Source organism: Equus asinus, chromosome 11 (genome assembly GCF_041296235.1).
Source record: "Equus asinus isolate D_3611 breed Donkey chromosome 11, EquAss-T2T_v2, whole genome shotgun sequence".
Lineage (NCBI taxonomy): Eukaryota > Metazoa > Chordata > Mammalia > Perissodactyla > Equidae > Equus > Equus asinus.
Window position 1 is genome coordinate 63,584,365 of NC_091800.1, and position 17,573 is coordinate 63,601,937.

The following is a 17,573-nucleotide window of genomic DNA, read 5'->3' on the forward strand; positions in this document are numbered from 1 at the left end:
TTGCATTCCCATTCACAGCTAGAGTTTTATCAAATTACACTCCCACTAAAAATTTCACGTTTACAAATATATAAAGTGAAATCCAACTGAGACTAATTTATTTCCCATTTATGTGCTCATGCACATATATAGTGCACATAAATATGTTTTTGTAATTAATATCTATATAAAATTTGTATGCATTTTACCAATATTGGCAAACAGTTTATTTCTGTTTGCATGTCAATAAAGAGAAAAATTAATATAATCTGTTTTTAGACTTTGTTTTATTATGTATTCTCAACAAACATTGTAAGAATTTATATTGTTTTGTAGAGCTGACATCATTTGGGATTCAAATATTTAATACAGAATTTTGAGTGACTGCAACCTTAATATACAATGATGTGTCAAACATAGGGACCATGATATCATTGTGTTCCCCTTATTAGCTAACACATCTGCTTAGGTCCCCATGATAGGAAATGGCTTTAGTGATGGAAAACATTATACTTTACTGGGATCAGAATGGAAAAATAAGTAGCTGAGGCGACTTCCTTCCTCTCGAAGCAAGATGACTGGGGCCGAGGCTGGAGTGACTCTAGGGCACCTGCATCTTTCTCGTCAGGATCTTGCCGCCTTGGATGTTACCAAGTTGATGCCACATTCACAGTAAGTTATCAGCAGACAAGCCACAATTAATATAGGTACAATTGGCCATGCAGCTCATGGCAAATCCACAGTTGTAAAAGCTATTTCTGGAGTTCACACTGTCAGGTTCAAAAATGAACTAGAAAGAAACATTACAATCAAACTTGGATATGCTAATGCTAACACTTCTAAACTTGCTGACCCAAGTTGCCCTCAGCCAGAATGTTATAGATCCTGTGGAAGTAGTACACCTTATGAGTTTCCTACAGACATTCCAGGTGACGGGGTTCAGGGCAGGCGGCCCCAAGATGTGCCACTGTGGTATGCAGATTATTTCAAGCTGAAGACAACAAAGGCTCAGACTCAGCAAGAAGATTCGGCCTTTCCCCGCTAACTGCCTAAAAGAAATTTAAAATAAAAGCCTGTCCCCAGGACAAGCCATCACCATAGATAACTTTGGGTTCCAGTAGACTGGGAGGATCCTTGCTAAACCCACTTTTAACAAAGTTCTATTTACCAAACATTTGTTTTTCCATTTCCGTGTGGGTTGCCTTCCTCCCCTTTGAAGACCCAAACCACTACCCCAAACGTCCTCCATGTCTGTAGCTGAAGGTACTTAAATAGCTAACCTCAGCCAGTTGGCTGAGTTGCTCAGTTTTCCTGAGCCTCTCCCATGTATGCATGTTATAAAGCTTTGTTTAATTTTCTCCTGTTATTCTGTCTCATGTGAATTTAATTCATTGTCCTGCCAGAAGGACCCAGAACAGGTAGAGGAAATGTCTTCCTCCCCTACACAGGGACCAAAGGGAACTTCAGATTAGTCAGACATATTTCCTTTGTTGACTGTCCTGGCCATGATATTTTGATGGCTACTACATTTAATGGTGCAGCAGTAATGGATACAGCTCTTCTGTTGATAGCTGGTAATGTGTCTTGTCCTCAACCTCAGACTTCTGAACACCTGGCTGCTACAGAATTCATGAAACTGAAGCATATTTTGATTCTACAAAATAAAATTGATTTGGTGAAAAAAGCCAGGCTAAAGAACAATATGAACAGATCCTTGCATTTGTACAAGGTACAGTAGCAGAAGGCGCTCCTATTATTCCAATTTCTGCTCAGCTGAAATACAATATTGAAGCTGTCTGTGAGTACATAGTAAAGAAAATTCCAGTACCCTCAAGAGACTTTACTTCAGAACCTCAACTTATTTTTATTAGATCCTTTGATGTCAACAAACTTGGCTGTGAAGTTGATGACCTTAAGGGGGATGTAGCTAGTGGTAGCATTCTAAAAGGAGTGTTAAAGGTGGGCCAGGAAATAGAAGTTAGACCTGGTATTGTTTCCAAAGATAGTGAAGGAAAACTCATGTTTAAACCAATCTTTTCCAAAATTGCATCCCTCTTCGAAGAACATAACGATCTTCAGTATGCTGCTCCAGGAGGTCTTATTGGAGTTGGAACAAAAATTGACCCCACTTTGTGTCAGGCTGACAGATGGGGAGGCAGATACTTGGTGAGATGGAGCTTTACCTGAAATCTTCCCTGAGTTGGAAATCTCCTGTTTCCTGCTGAGACGGCTTCTAGGTGTACGCACTGCAGGAGACAAGAAAGCAGCAAAGGTGCAGAAGCTATCTAAGAACGAAGTGCTCGTGCTGAACATGGGATGCCTGTCGACAGGAGGAAGAGTCAGTGCAGTCAAGGCTGATTTGGGCAAAATCATTTTGACTAATCCCGTGTGCACAGAAGAAGGAGAAAAAACTGCCCTTATCCGAAGAGTTGAGAAACATGGGCATTTAATTGGTTGGGGTCAAAGAAGAAGAAGAGCGACAACCAAACCAACAGTAGATGATGACTGAAGAATACCAGTTAAACAATGCATTAGGATGAAGTCAGAATTTCTCTTAATAACCTAGGGGTATATTTTCAAAACATTACTGGGGAATTAATTACCTTAGTAGTAGCTGTAAGTCCATTCTCATTTTTTGGTAATGAAAATTTAACCTCTAGTACTAAAATAGCAACTACAGCAAATATAAAAATTGGCATAATGTTGGATTGAATCTACATTTTACCAGAAATTAATCATTCCCAAATAATGTCTAATTTATACATCAATGTAGGTTTGAAATGAAATTGTTTGCTACAACCAGCCTTTGCTGTAGCACACATACCACTGAACCCGTGTGAAATAAACTTTTTCTTCTAATTAGAAAAAGAAAAAAAACCCACAATACATCACACTTGCTTTTTTTTTTTTTTTTTTAAATTTCGGCCATTCCCTGATTTTTTATTTTTTTCTTTTAAAGATTTTATTTTTCCTTTTTCTCCCCAAAGCCTCCTGGCACATAGTTGCATATTTTTAGTTGTGGGTCCTTCTAGTTGTGGCACGTGGGACGCTGCCTCAGCATGGTCCAGTGAGTGGTGCCATGTCTGCACCCAGGATTTGAACTGGCGAAACCATGAGCCACTGAAGTGTAGTGTGCGAACCCAATCACTCAACCATGGGGCGGGCCACGACACTTGCTTTCATAATTTTTTCAAATCTCTGAAATTTTTCCACATAATTTAATACCACCATTAGAATGTCTTTGTATTTCAGTGCTAGTTCTTTTACTTGTTGTTGCTATGTGATTTGATTTTTTTAAAAAATAAAAATAAAATGAAGAAGCAAGGATGGAAGAAAAAAAAAAAAGAAATAAAAGAAAACTGGCAAGCATCACTCCTGATATCTAAAATAACCAATAACCACAGTGTCCATTATTCTTAGTGAAAAAATATTTAATAAAATCCATAACAAAAGCAGTAGAACTCCAAAAAATGCAGTTATATTAGTTATTACATTTGACTCTGATCACAACAAAGTATTCTGGCTTTCAACATGATTTTCCATTCAGGATTTGCCTAGTAAATCTAAATCGATAGTGTAATAGTATGTTTACTTTATCGATTAGTTGTAGAGCCATGCTAAAAGAACATGCATTCCTCTTCTTAGAGTCACTCTGAGTGGTCTCCTTGTTAGATGCCCACAGCATGTGCCAGAGAGCACAGCACACCTGGGCCGTCTATTGTTGTGGAATATAAGGCACACAGACTCCAAGACCTCTTACTTCATCCTCATTATAGACACAAGAGGCTCTGAGGATTTAATGCACGTTTCCCAAGTTCAGGTCTCTCATTTGTACAAATGGTAATAATGCCCCCATTTGTCTCACAAAGATAATCAAATCAAATGAGATAATTGAAGTAAAAGTACTTGGTTAACTTCAAACCACTCTAAAAATATGTTATGATTTAGGGACAACATCAGGGTTTATGTATAGTTTTCTGCTTTAGGAAAGGCTAGAGTAAGGTTACAATTCAATTTTTAGAATTGAATTATGTGTACAGATAGAGATATAGAGTGGCATCCTCAGTACATCTCTTATATTAGCTCTTTATTACAGCTGTCAGTTTTATCTTAGTGGTCAGTAATAAATGTGATTTTTTAAAGTAATGTAATATGAAGAAACTTTGTTGTTACCAAGAATTAGCCTCAGCCATTGTAACTAGCATTGTACTTGCTATATCTCTGACTTTGAACCTTGGGTAGTGTCATCTAATCATAAATACTCCAAATATCAGGAATATGTCTGCCTTCTCAAATTAAGGTGTTTTTATGAGGAGAATATTGTATTTTATGACAAAAGCACAGCAGAGGAAAATTTAAAAGTTGAATTATCAGGAAAGTGTTGAAAAGAATTCATGGTTGGAATACCTCAAACTTTAAGAAAAATCAACACAAGTGTTCCACTTTTCCCTCAGGTTATGAAATTAAATAGGTTTTAGTTTACATCTGAATAATCAGAGATGTGTCAAGTACATAATCTCAACAGGTGGGGCAGACTGTTTGCATTTGCTCAGTTCTTTTTTGTTCTTTTGAGAGACCAAATACCTAACAATATCTCTTGATTTCCCTTGTTTCTAACAAGATGGTAAACTAGATATCCTGAAAAATCCTACAATAAAATGATACCTATAAATGTTGATAAAATATGTTTTTAAAAGTTCTCTTAGGGGCCGGCCTGGTGGCGCAGCAGTTAAGTGCGCACGTTCCGCTTCTCAGCGGCCCGGGGTTCACTGATCAGATCCCAGGTGCGGACATGGTACTGCTTGGCACACCATGCTGTGGTAGGCGTCCCATGTATAAAGTAGAGGAAGATGGGCATTGATGTTAGCTCAGGGCCAGTCTTCCTCAGCAAAAAGAGGAGGATTGGCAGTAGTTAGCTCAGGGCTAATCTTCCTCAAAAAAACAAAAAAGTTCTCTTAAATACATAGCTGAGCTCAGGAGAAAGTAACAAATCCCAAGGTGAAATGAGAGAGAGAGCAAAGGAAGAAGGGAAGGGAGAATATACTGGGCTTTGCGATCTGTGAAATAATTATAGGCTTTAGTTAACAGCTCAAATAGAGATAGAATAAAAAGTTTATGACCACATGATTTGGGGTGTACAATCAGGGATGCCTCTTATTTTTATTTTTTTTAAAGATTGGCACCTAAGCTAACATGTCTTGCCAATCTTCTTTCTTCTTTTTTTCTTCCTCTCTTCAAAGGTCCCCGGTGCACAGTTGTATATTCTAGTTGTAGGTGCATCTGGCTTTGCTACATGCCTCAGCATGGCTGGATGAGCAATATTAGGTCCACGCCCAGGATCTGAACCAGCGAAATCCTGGGCCACTGAAGCAAAGCACGCGAACTTGATCACTTGGCCATGGAGCAGGCCCCAGAGATGCCTCTTAAACCCAAGACTTTGGAAAGGTTACAACTTTACTGAAATGACAGACTAGGGAAAAAAATCATCTTGCAAAGAAAAGAACAAATTCTGATAGAGTTGGCTAGTTGAGGAAAGGAAAAAGAGTTCTCAAGAAAATGAATAACAAGAACTCCAGTCTTTGGTGGATGTGAGGTTGGTTTTACTATTACCTTCATATTCTAGAACACTCCAAACCAAGAAAAAAAGAACAAATAAAAATAATATTCCAAGCGTGTAGTGTGCCTGGGATTACCAGGAAGTAACAAATGCAATGCCTCTCAGAAGAGCTACACCATCAAATAAGATCACACAAGGATAAGCATTAACAACAACAACATACTTCAAAAAAGGCCACCAAGAACTTCCAACCACAGAATTAGCAGACACATACTAGACACAACTAGATATTTATAAGTGATTAAAATTATGACAGAAGGATTTGAAAATAGGAGAAAAAAACATTGAGTCTTAAGCTGAGGGTGAAAACTTAAGCTGAGAGAGGATTTTAAAATGCCACCATAATTAAAAAAGCAGAATAAGAAATGACAGTTTTAAGTTTTAAAAGTCATTTAAACAAAAAACCACAAAAACGTAAGAAATAATGAAAATACTGTAAAAAAGTACAGCTATACTTTTTTGAAAGCACACACAGAAATATGTACACACATATAATATCTCTCTCTTTATATGTATATATATTATATGGAGTTTACATATATATGTAGTTTACGTATAATATATATAGTATATTTTAAGCAGCAGATTATACAAAGCTGTAAAAATATATAGTAAATTAGGGTATAAATTTGAAGAATTAGCTCTAAATTATCATAGAGGATAAATTGAAAATATGAAAGTAATTTTGAGACATAGAAAGTAGAAACAAATTAAATTCTTAGGTATTATTCTAAGGTATTTTCTGAGAAGGAATTTTTGGGAATAGTAAAGAAGAAATTTTCAAAAAGATAATTATTAAGAATAATTAAGAATGGCATATAGAAATCCATAAATCATCAGTTAGCCTAAAAAATATAAAGTTATAGAAATGGCAACACATGCATAACTAGATATGTCACACTAAAAATACAGAGCATCAAAGACAAATAGAAGGTTTTAAAGCAGCCAGAAATAAAATACTACTCATAAAGAAATCCAATTAGATTGACAGCAGATGTGTCCAAATCCTAGATGAAAGCACTAAGAGATTGGACTATCTTCTGTTATGAGAAAAAAATAACTTGACTAAGAATTTTTTCACCAGTTAAATGATTGTTCATTATCAAGATATTTTCATAACAACAAAAAATTTTTATCACCAATATATTCACACCTAAGTTCCTTTTAAAGAATGTCAAAATAAGGAAATTGAAACCAAATTTTAAATCTAAGATGTAAAAGAAAATAGGAAGAATAGGAACTTATATAAGTGTGGAAACTATAACTATGCATCAACTGTATAGACAATAATAATATTAATTATTAACACAGCAGGAAAGGGTGGAACTAAAATATTGATCACTAGTGACATTTAATGAATGAACTGAATTAGTATTTGAAGTGGAAGACTTCAAAGATCCTTGAAATATTTATAAACAATGTAAAGATACTGATAGTTTTAGCCTTTTAAATATCTACAGCCTTGCAAGCTTTGAGTAATCAATAAAATAATAAAAATTGAATGCATAACTTCTAAGACTGTAATGCAATAAAAAATGTATAAAAATTAATAGATGCAAAAGACATTGAGAGAAAAAATCATAGAAAGATCAAAATAAATAAAAAAGATATAATAAACTGGAAAATACTTTTAAATATTTCAATAATGTGATTGTAAAAAGCTCTCCAATTAAAAGACCAATCTTTTAAGACTAAAATTTTTAAAAAGGACTATTAGTTATTTACGTGAGATCACTCAAAGCACAAAAAGTATTCTTATGCAAATATTAAACCTATATGAAAAAGTTCATGTGGCTGTATTAATGTTAGTGAAAATAAAATTATGTTATAAAAATCTGAATTAGAAATAAAGAGTGTATAGTATGAAAATATATCTTTAATACACCAGGAAAGCATAGAGAATCTAAGTTATTATTCACTTAATAGTATAACTTGCATTATACAAAAAACAGAATTACGAGTAAAATTTTAAAATGTCATCATAATGGATTTTTTTCATATTCTGTTGATAGAATTATAAAATATCAAAATGTGAAGAGAATATGTTTATTATATCAGGATATGGAAGAATTTTTTAAACAGATTGAACATGTAAACCATAAACAGTCCTCAATAAATTCAATTAAATTAGGAATTTCTGTACAACAGTCACTGTATGCAAGTTACATAAAAAATCATATTTAACAAAGAATTTATATTAATAAAAATTTTTAATTTATAAGCTTATAAATAAAAGCCAACCCAATATCACCAAATCTATTCCATAATGTCATCAATATCCTATCTCTTTCTGTAAGAAAAGTCACAGGAATAAAATAAATTTAAAAGAAAATAAACTATCATTTTCAGATCATGTGATGATTTATTTAGAAAACCAGAGACTAGGGAAAGTTATAGAATAAGAAAGTTTAGCAATGTTGGTAAATATTAGATTGTCACAAATTCAATTCCTTTAAATCACAACAAAATGTCATTGAAATAGCACCAAAAGCAGAAGGCATCTAAGAATAAATCTAATAAAAGATGTGCATGACTTTCATGTGAAAGTAAATTTTTATTGAATGATTATAATAGAACTGAATAAAAGGAGAGATGTAGATTCATGGATATAAAGATAAAATATAATAAAGTAATCTATACATTCAATGTTTTTTCCCATTAAAAATCCTAACTAATTCATTGGGTGTGTGTTGTGTGTGTGTGTGCTTGTATACATTTGTATGTGAATGAGAAACTAGACGAGGATAATGTAAGTACATGAAAGAATGAAGGCCTAATACCTATTGTTTCAGGTTCTTTAAAAGCAGCCTATCAAATAAGCACGCTTGTGCAAGCGATTTTTAAAGAAAGTGTGCCAAGAGGAAACTTAAAAATGTGAGGCAAGCAGCACAGGGATAAGGAGGGAGCCAAGCAAAGCTGTGATTTCAGACAAAGGACCATAATGAATAGATTCAGGCTGGTTCTATAGGGAAACTCTAGAGTCAACTAACTGACTCAGAGTTGTCCCATTCCATGACAATGGATCTGGTCTCTCATACTTCTGTACTAGTGTGTTATTGATTAGGGATTACTTCCAGCTTCCTGTTTATGGACGAAGCTGGATTGCAATAGTATAAGGATATTGGAGCCAAACACGCAAGCTGAGGGGATACAAAAAAGGACTTAAAAAGGAGCTCCAATATAATTTTAGAACAAAATGTACGAGAATAGGTTTTGAAGACCTTGAATTAGGAAAATATTTCTTAAACAAGACCCCAAAAGCAAAACTTTACAAAATTTTTGATAAGTTAAACAGGTTTTTTTTACTTTTCCGAGCTTTAAATAGAAAATTAGACAGTGAAATGACATCTCCTCCCAAAACTGGAAAAGAGCTTTAAAATATAATGAAAGGATTAATTTCAACAATATATAAAGAACTCATAAATCAATGAGAAAAAAAATAAACCAATCAAGAAACCAATGGAGAAATAATATGGATAGATAATTCATAGAAGAGAAAACTAAATAGCTAATAATCCTAAAAAATAATACTTAACTCACCGTTAATTAGAGAAAGGCACAGCTTCTTCCCACATCAAAAAAGAAGAAAAAAAGGTAAACAATTGTGAAATCATTATTTTGACTGACAATATCAAGGTTGGTAAAGGTACAAAAATAAAACAGATTGTCTTATACATGCTGAAGAAAATTTAAATTGTTTGAACATTTTTCAGGCAATTTCAAATAGTAAAGATGAAAATGAATATACCTATGATCAAGTGGTACCACTCTTAGTAGCATGGCACTTCTACAGTGTAGTACTTGTCTAGTATAATACTTCACCGTACACTTTCAAATGTCATAGTTACTAGCCATATGTGGCTACTTAAATTTATATTTATCTAAAGGAAATAAAAATAAAAATTCAGTTACTCTGCCACACTAGCTATTTGTTAAGTCTCAGTAGCCATACATGGCTGGCAGGTACTGTTCAACACTGACGTAGGACATTTCATTATTGCAGAAAATTCTATTGGTCAGCACTGCTCTAGAGAAACGCTCATACATATGCACAATATTAAGAAAGAATATTGATTGTAGCATTATGGCAACAAATAATTGGAAGCAAATACCATCAAGAGGAAAATAAATTCATTAATTACGGTGTGTCTACAAAATGACATACAGTAGCTCCCCTTTATCTGAAGATTTACTTTCCGTTTTTCAGTCCTAAAATATTAAATGGAAAATTCCAGAAATAAACTACTCATAAGTTTTAAGTTGCATGACACTCTGAGTAGCATGATGAAATCAAACTGGGACATGAATCATTCCTTTGTCCAGCATATCCACGTATCCATGCTGTATGCGTTACCCTCCAATTAGTCACTTCGTAGCCCTCTCGGTTATCAAATTATCTGTGGTGGTGTTGCAGTGTTTGTGTTCCAGTAACCCTTATTTTACTTAATAACAGCCCCAAAGTGCAAGAGTAGTGATGCTGGCAATTGGGATATGCCTAAGAGAAGCCGTAAAGTGCTTCCTTAAAGTGAGAAGCTGAAAGTTCACGTCGTAATAAAGAAGGAAAAAAAATTGTATGCTAAGGTTTGCTAAGTTCTGTGATAACTTTTATTACAGTATATTGTTATAATGTTGTATTTTATTATGTTATTGTTTTTAATCTCTTACTGTGCCTACTTTATAAATTAAACTTTATTATAGGTATGTGTGTGTAGGAAAAAACATCGTATATACAGGGGTCAGTGCTATCTGCAGTTTCAGGCATCCACTGGGGGTCTTGGAACAGATCCCCCATGGATAACAGGAGGCTACTGTATATAGCAGTGAAAATAAATTATCTAGAACTACATGTATGGACATGGATAAATCACATAAAGTTAATGACTGAAATAAATATAACATATTTGACATTAATTTGGTGAAATTCTCAGTCATTATTATTTCAAATATTTCTTCTCTTCCTTTCTCTTTTTCCTCCTTCTGGTATTCCCATTATGCATATATAACCTCTTTTGTAGTTGTCCCACAGTTCTTGGATATACTGTTCAATTTTTTTCATATTCTTTTTGCTTTTCAGTGTTGGAGGTTTCTATTGAGATATGCTCAAGTTCAGAGAATCTGCTCAGCCATGTCCAGTCTGCTAATAAGCCTGTCAAAGGTATTCTTTATGTCTATTACAATGTTTTTTCATCTCTAGCATTTCTTTTTTGGTTTCCTCTTAGGCTTCCATCCCTCTGTTTACATTGCCCATCTGTTCTTGCATGTTGTCTACATTATTATTAGAGCCTTAGCATATTAAAATCATAGTTATTGTGAATTCCTAGTCTGATGATTCTGACATCTCTGCTATGTCTGGTTCTTAAGCTTGCTTTCTGTCTTCAAATTGTGTTTTTTGCCTTTTGGTATACCTTGTAATTTTTCTTGGTTGCAGGACACACTGTGCTGGGTAAAAGGAACTGCTGTCAATAGATCTTTAACCCTGTGGTGGTGGATGGAAGAGGAGGGGAGTATTCTATAGTCCTGTGATTAGGTCTCAGTCTGTTAGTGAGCCCATGCCTGCTGGCTGTGAACATCACAAGTATTTCTCAGAATTGTTTTTTGTTCCTACTTAGGTAAGACAGGATGGCTACTGTGGGCTAGAGTTGGGTATTTCCCTTCCCCTAGGTCAGTGTGGCTCTGATAATACCTCAGCAGGTTAGGCTCTGGTTGACTAGTTTCCCCTGAGGGCAGACCTTATTAAGAACAAAGTGCCCTGGTGTATTTCAAAATGGTTCCTTTCCCCTCCCCCTGCTGGAACTATGAGAGGATTTTCTTCTATTTACGGTGGGAATTTTGTTGAATTCCTGGAGGTAAATCTCACAAAATTGTGGGTTCTCCATATAACTGAGTTCTCCTGGAGTTTTTAACTCTCAGCCTTGTCCACACTGAGTTAGTTATATTCATTATGAAGCCAGACAGAAAAAGGCATGACCAAATTCTTTTATCAAGTGATCTCTAATCGTTACTACTGAAAAATTTATTACTTTTTACTTAAAAAGAACATTTACAACTAGAAATATAAAAATGATTAAATGCATAAAAATTTAAAAGCTCTGTCCAATACTTTCTTTAAAAATATTATAATTGCCTCCTGGCTTCTGACCTTTGACTTGAATAGCAAACACAATTTTTCTTTAGATCATGCATGATCAATCATGTGGTTATGGAAAAGTGCCTTCCAATGTGCAGAGAAAGACCATTCAATTTCTTACTGATTCTAATTTTATTTTGCTGACATCTAATCATCTTAAAATCAAACATCTGAGCATCAATCAGCCCTTCTTTAACTCTGAATTTGACAAGGCAATCTACTAAAACAGAAGTGGGTTCAAGGATACTACAAGAGGGAAAACCATTTCTTCATTCATTCATTTACTACTTTACTATGTATTATATAATATGCAAAAGTATTTATTGTATACTAAGCACTAGGAAAATAAATTTTGTATTAAAAACTCCATTTCTTAAAATAACCCTATTAGTAGATCCTACTATGCCCGTTTTACCAATGAGAACTTGGAGAAATAATAATTTAACATTTACTGAGTGCTTAATTTATGCCAGACACTGTTATAGTTGCTTACGCGTATTAATTTTCACACCGATATAGGTTGGAACTAATATAAATCTTATTTTGTATATGAAGTTACATGCAGAGATACATTAAAAAAACTTGTACAAAGTCATGCAACTAAGAGATTCAGGATTTAATTTCAGGCTGTCTGGCTTCAACACTTGTTCTCTTAAACACAGTGCTATAGCTGCTTCTAGATAAGCGAGTCAGGACTCAGTCTCAGAATTCTTAGCTGCCAAACTCCGTTCTCTAAACATTCTGCTATTACAGCTAACAATCTGCTTCCTGTGATGGCAGATTAGATTGTTTTTGACCAATACTTGTACTAGAAATCTAAAGAAGATATTTAAAAAATTTTATTCAAATATTTGGGGAAGGCACCAAGGCAGTGAGAAATTATAGGGCGTAAATCAGGAGAGGACAAACGCTAAGAGATTTAGGAATCTGAGCTCTTTAGTCTTGAGGTTTGTACAGATTAAAAATACAAAGAGATTATTAAATTAAATTGAGTTCAATTCCAATATTAGAATCCATTTTGAGAATATATTGCTTTTAATTTCAGAATTGCATTGTGTTTAATACCTCTAAAAAAAGTAACAAAAAAATTTTAATATAAGAGGGAAAATAATCAATACTATAAGAATTTTACACTATGTATTACAAGACTAATACAGTGCTAGAGGTCTAAAAGAGGAATAAAATACAGGCCCAATGATGCAAACTAAACAAGAGGTTCTACTGAACATGAAATATGTAAAAGTGAAATAAAAACTCATTATGGGATTGCTACAACAATATATAAAGTAACTCAAAATGTCTTTTAAAATAACTTTCAAAAATACATGTGAATGAACATGAAGATTAAGATGTCAACTTCTAGGTGCTATATATTGTACATTGGAATAAGAAATGTTAATATTTACTGTCTATATGGCTAGTTTTCTTTCAGCCTGACTTCAGTAAATTCAAAATATTTCAAGAACTCTTTTTTGCTGTATTTAAATAACTTAAAAATCAATTATTAAAAGTAAATTCAAAGAGTGATAAAAGCGTGAGTTTTCAAATCTTCCTACTAGGAATTCATAATAAAACATGGAGTTAAATATAGCTTATCTTTTAGTTTACTTACTTTGCTCACAAAAGATTTTCTGTCTATAACATTGAAAGTTTCTTGAGCAATTCATCAAAATTTGCTTATCTTTCAGGGCTTATTTTTCAAAATAGGTGATAATGACTTTTAAAGGAGTCATTCATTTAATTTATTCTCTAATTTATTAATCTGAATATTAAGGCAAAGTGCCTATCCTAATGGAACTGATATGCTGATGAGAAAGATAGACAAAGCAGATGCATAGTTTTATTAAATGTAACACTACAAGCAAATAAATACAATGACAACGTAATTTCAGGTAAATAAGATGAGGGGAGAGAGAGTAATAGAATTGGAGAATGGTCTGGAAAGGTCCTTCTGAGGCAGTGACATATGAGCAGAGGCCTGAGTGATCAGTAGGGGTGTGTCCTGTGGAGCGCTAGGCTTTCAGGCAAGGAAAGAGGAGTAGGGATGAATTTGGCAAGTTCAAGGACAAACAAGAAGAAGAGAGGGAAGAAGAGAGGGAGCAGGCCTGAGAAATAAGCAAGGATCAGAAGATGAGACAGAGGAGAAGAGAAAAATAATTAGTCCTTTTCTGTTGGATGAAAAGTCTTCGTTCTCTTTGTAGTTTTCTTTATCACTTAAAAAACAGAAAGATTTTCATCAAGTTTTGCCTACTAGCTAGAGTACCAAATGAAAGTAATTTATCAACATAATTTCACAGTGAAATATTTATCCCATATTTTCTCATACTCTTAAAAAAACATGTTTTTATGAATTCAATATATCCTAATATAAAGTTAATGAGGTAATATTCAAAACAATTAAAATAAAAGGAAAAATCATTGGAGTAAACATTTTTAAAAAATATTTCTGTATCTTTTTCCTGTTAACCAAGGATCCAGCGATTTTATTTTCCTGGGAATATTAAGGACATTTTAATAATCTTAGATTTGGATTGCAAATTCTTGATTGTTTGTAAGCCTCTACATACTTTTTACCGGTTTGAATAATGTCCCCCAAAAATTCATGTCTACCTGGAACCTATGAATGGTGACGTTAATTGAAAACAGGGTCTTCACAGATGTAATCAAGTTAAGGTGAAGTCATACTGGATTAAGGTGATAAATCCAACATCACTGGTGCCATTTTAAGAAGAGTCAATTTGGACACACACAGCGAGCAGACAGTCGTGTAAAGAGAGAAGAGGAAATTGAAATGGTGCAGCTACAAACTAAGGAACACCAAGGATTGCCAGAAACCACCAGAAGCTGGGAAGATGCAAGGAGGGACTCCTTCCTAGAGTCTTTCAGGGGGTCACTGCGGTGCCAATACTTTGATTTCAGATTTCTAGCCTCCTGAACCGTGAGGAATAAATGTTCCCCTGTTTTAAATCACCCAGCTTGTGGTGCTTTGGCGCCACAGCCCTAGGAAACAAATACAGTCTTTACACAGAAGAGAATTGAAAAATGCCCGTGTTTTTGTTTTTCCTGATATTATTATGCATTTTCCTGCCCTCAACGGATTCTGGGTCTAAAATGAAAAATAGGATTGTTTGGAGAGATTTTTTTTCCTAACATAGCCTATACACTAGAGCTAATCTTTTTCTTCAAAGTCGCTAAAACCATTGCCTATACAGTTACTAATTGCCTATACAAAGTTACATTGCCTATACAGTTGATCCGATATTCATGCTCTTTGCTATCTCACGTATCTCACCTACTTTCTCTTTCCTCTTAATTTTCCCTCGAATAATCTCTTTAATTTCATTATGCAAGTGATTATTATATACACATGTATTCTACTTCAGGAAACACATAAGCCCTTAGAAGGAATCATTTAAGTAACAGAACAATTTTAAAAATTTAAGATATCTATTCTCTCCCTCATCCCTCTCTTTCTCTCTCTCTCAGGCCTGAAGAAAGCAGGCAGAGAATTCCATGTTCATTTACATCTTTCTAATAATTCACGCACTTAGAGAAGGACAGTGAGTGGTCATAGCCAAGATGTACAAAATGTGTAACTGCTTGAAAACTGGTTTCTTTAACCTCCTTATGGCTAATTGTCCTGAGGTTATAAAATGCTTGATTTGTCTAGTAAAATTTTCTCAGTTTTTAATGTTTATAATTTATAATAAATAAAATGATTGCTATCATCAGTATTTCAGAGTAATTTCTCCCAATTGTTCTTTCCTTACATTTCTTTTTCCCAAGATGGTACGGTTGTAGAGCGAAGCTCATATAAATTTAAATCAATCAATCAATCCGTCAGTCGGGTAGTCAGTCAATCACAGGCAGAGCTGCATGACCTCAGCCCTGCCTCGCTATGGGGCCTCTCTTGATAGCAGAGAGCAGAGCTAGCACGTGTCCCTACAGGCCACCTACCTTTTCACCAGCCCTTTGAATGTGTCTGTGGAGACAGAGTGGGTCCAAGCTGGTCCCTGAGGTTTATGGTGACGGCTTCTGTTGCTGACTGCAGGTCTTGTCATTGCCTCTTATCTTGCCAGCCCCACGATCTGGCATCATTCAGCCTACCTACTCTATTAGCACATTTCTCATCCTCTGCCCAGTTGGAGCTCCAAGGACACTTGGCCACATACTTTGAATAAAACTGGAATTTTTATGACCCAACTGGTTCCCTAATTAGCTTTTTCTGCTTTACTCTCACTATTATTTGCAGGATAGGATGCAATTCCAAGGTTGAGGCTTCTCTGAGAAGCTTGCAAACTACCAGTCTATCACTCCAGTGAAGTAGGAAACAGTTCTCTTTTTTGGAGATTCTCTAAAACCTCTCTCAATATGTCCATCCTTTCCTTCCCTTGATCTTAATCCCCAAGCAAGGATCCAGGATATGCACATGAACTCTTGCCTCATCCTCCCCTCTCCTTTGTCATCATTTCTACTTCCTTCTGGAAAAAATAGCCCTAACACCAAAGATCTCTCCTTTACTCAGCATGATTCAGCCACTACAAATTATGGCTGCCTTTTGGGCTCCTTGTGCCTGGCTACCAGCAGGTGAGAAGAGGAGTCATCGTAATGGCTGTGGTATTTGACCCAGACCAGCAGGCTGAGGTAGGGCTGCTTTTACCAATGGAGGCCTGAGGAATACCTGTGGAACTCAGGTGATCCTCTTGCATACCTCCTGATGATCTCTTGTCTTGTTGTAACTGTGAATGGACATGTGCAGCAACCCTGGACTGAGAGGGGCATGACTAACCTTCTGGAATGAAGGTTTGTGTCAGATGACCAATACCTGCCTTGGTGATGGCTGAGCCTGAGAGGAATTTAGGGTGGATGATGAAGGTGGGAGAGGATGAGAACCAGGTGTGACCCTGAGATTGACTGCAGTGGGGGCTGCCGTTAATTCCACTCATCTCCTTCTTAGGAGTTTTCCCTCGGAAAGAAAAACCCACAGCAGGAGCTGCTACCTGGACTTATGTGAAGTAGATCTGTGCAGCACAAGGGGTAAGTGTGGTGCTTATGAGAATTGCCTCACTTTGATAGTTGACCAAAGAAATCCATCACCAGCTAGGGATGGAGTACGGAAGGGATACTGAGGTAGGCCCATTCCTGGGAAATGTGAGAACCTTCGACAGCCCATTCAAGGCTCAAGGATTCTCTGGAAATTTTGCTGAACCTTCCTTAGACTGCAAGAGCATGATTCCATCTGACCTTCTCTTCCTTTCCCCTTCTCTCGTGTTCAGACTTAGATCATGGTCTGACAGCTCTCTCAACCCTTTCCAGCTCCATCCCTATTTCCTTTCACAGAGACATTTCCTCTTTTAATGTCTTTGCGTATTTCACTTTGTCTTGGCATCTGCCTCTTGGAGAACCAGTGTTAACATCGTTGGCCAATCTGGTATTCTCAGGATCTGGTTCCTGGGTGACTTTGTTGAACATTGTCCTCTCTGGCCTTATTTACGATCAGATTTTTCCGGGTTTCACATTCTAGGTCTTGTGCATTCTTAGACCCCTTTCTGTTGGTGTGAGTTTGGAGTCCAAGAATTCCCTTAGAGCTTTAAACATTATTGATCTGGGATTTCTCTGACAATGTAGTTTCCTTAAATATTTAATAAGTTTATGACAAACTTGTTTTAGATTATGCTTCTAGATATATCTGCGAAAAGGCCATCTTTTAAATCTCTCATGAAATAATTTAAAAAAGTGTAGGGTCAAGTAGATCAGTAGAAAAATGAAATTTAAGAAAATATTGGACGTTAAAACAATGTTATGAAAGTTTCTAAACATTTCCTCTCAATTTCCATAAACAAACTGGTA

The 17,573-nt window shown here is 35.3% G+C and overlaps 1 pseudogene; it reads left to right on the forward strand.

Annotated features, from left to right (window-relative positions):
• The first annotated feature begins 553 nt into the window (after window positions 1-553).
• On the forward strand, window positions 554-2,488 carry LOC106822288 (eukaryotic translation initiation factor 2 subunit 3, X-linked-like; annotated as a pseudogene).
• Window positions 2,489-17,573: the final 15,085 nt, after the last annotated feature.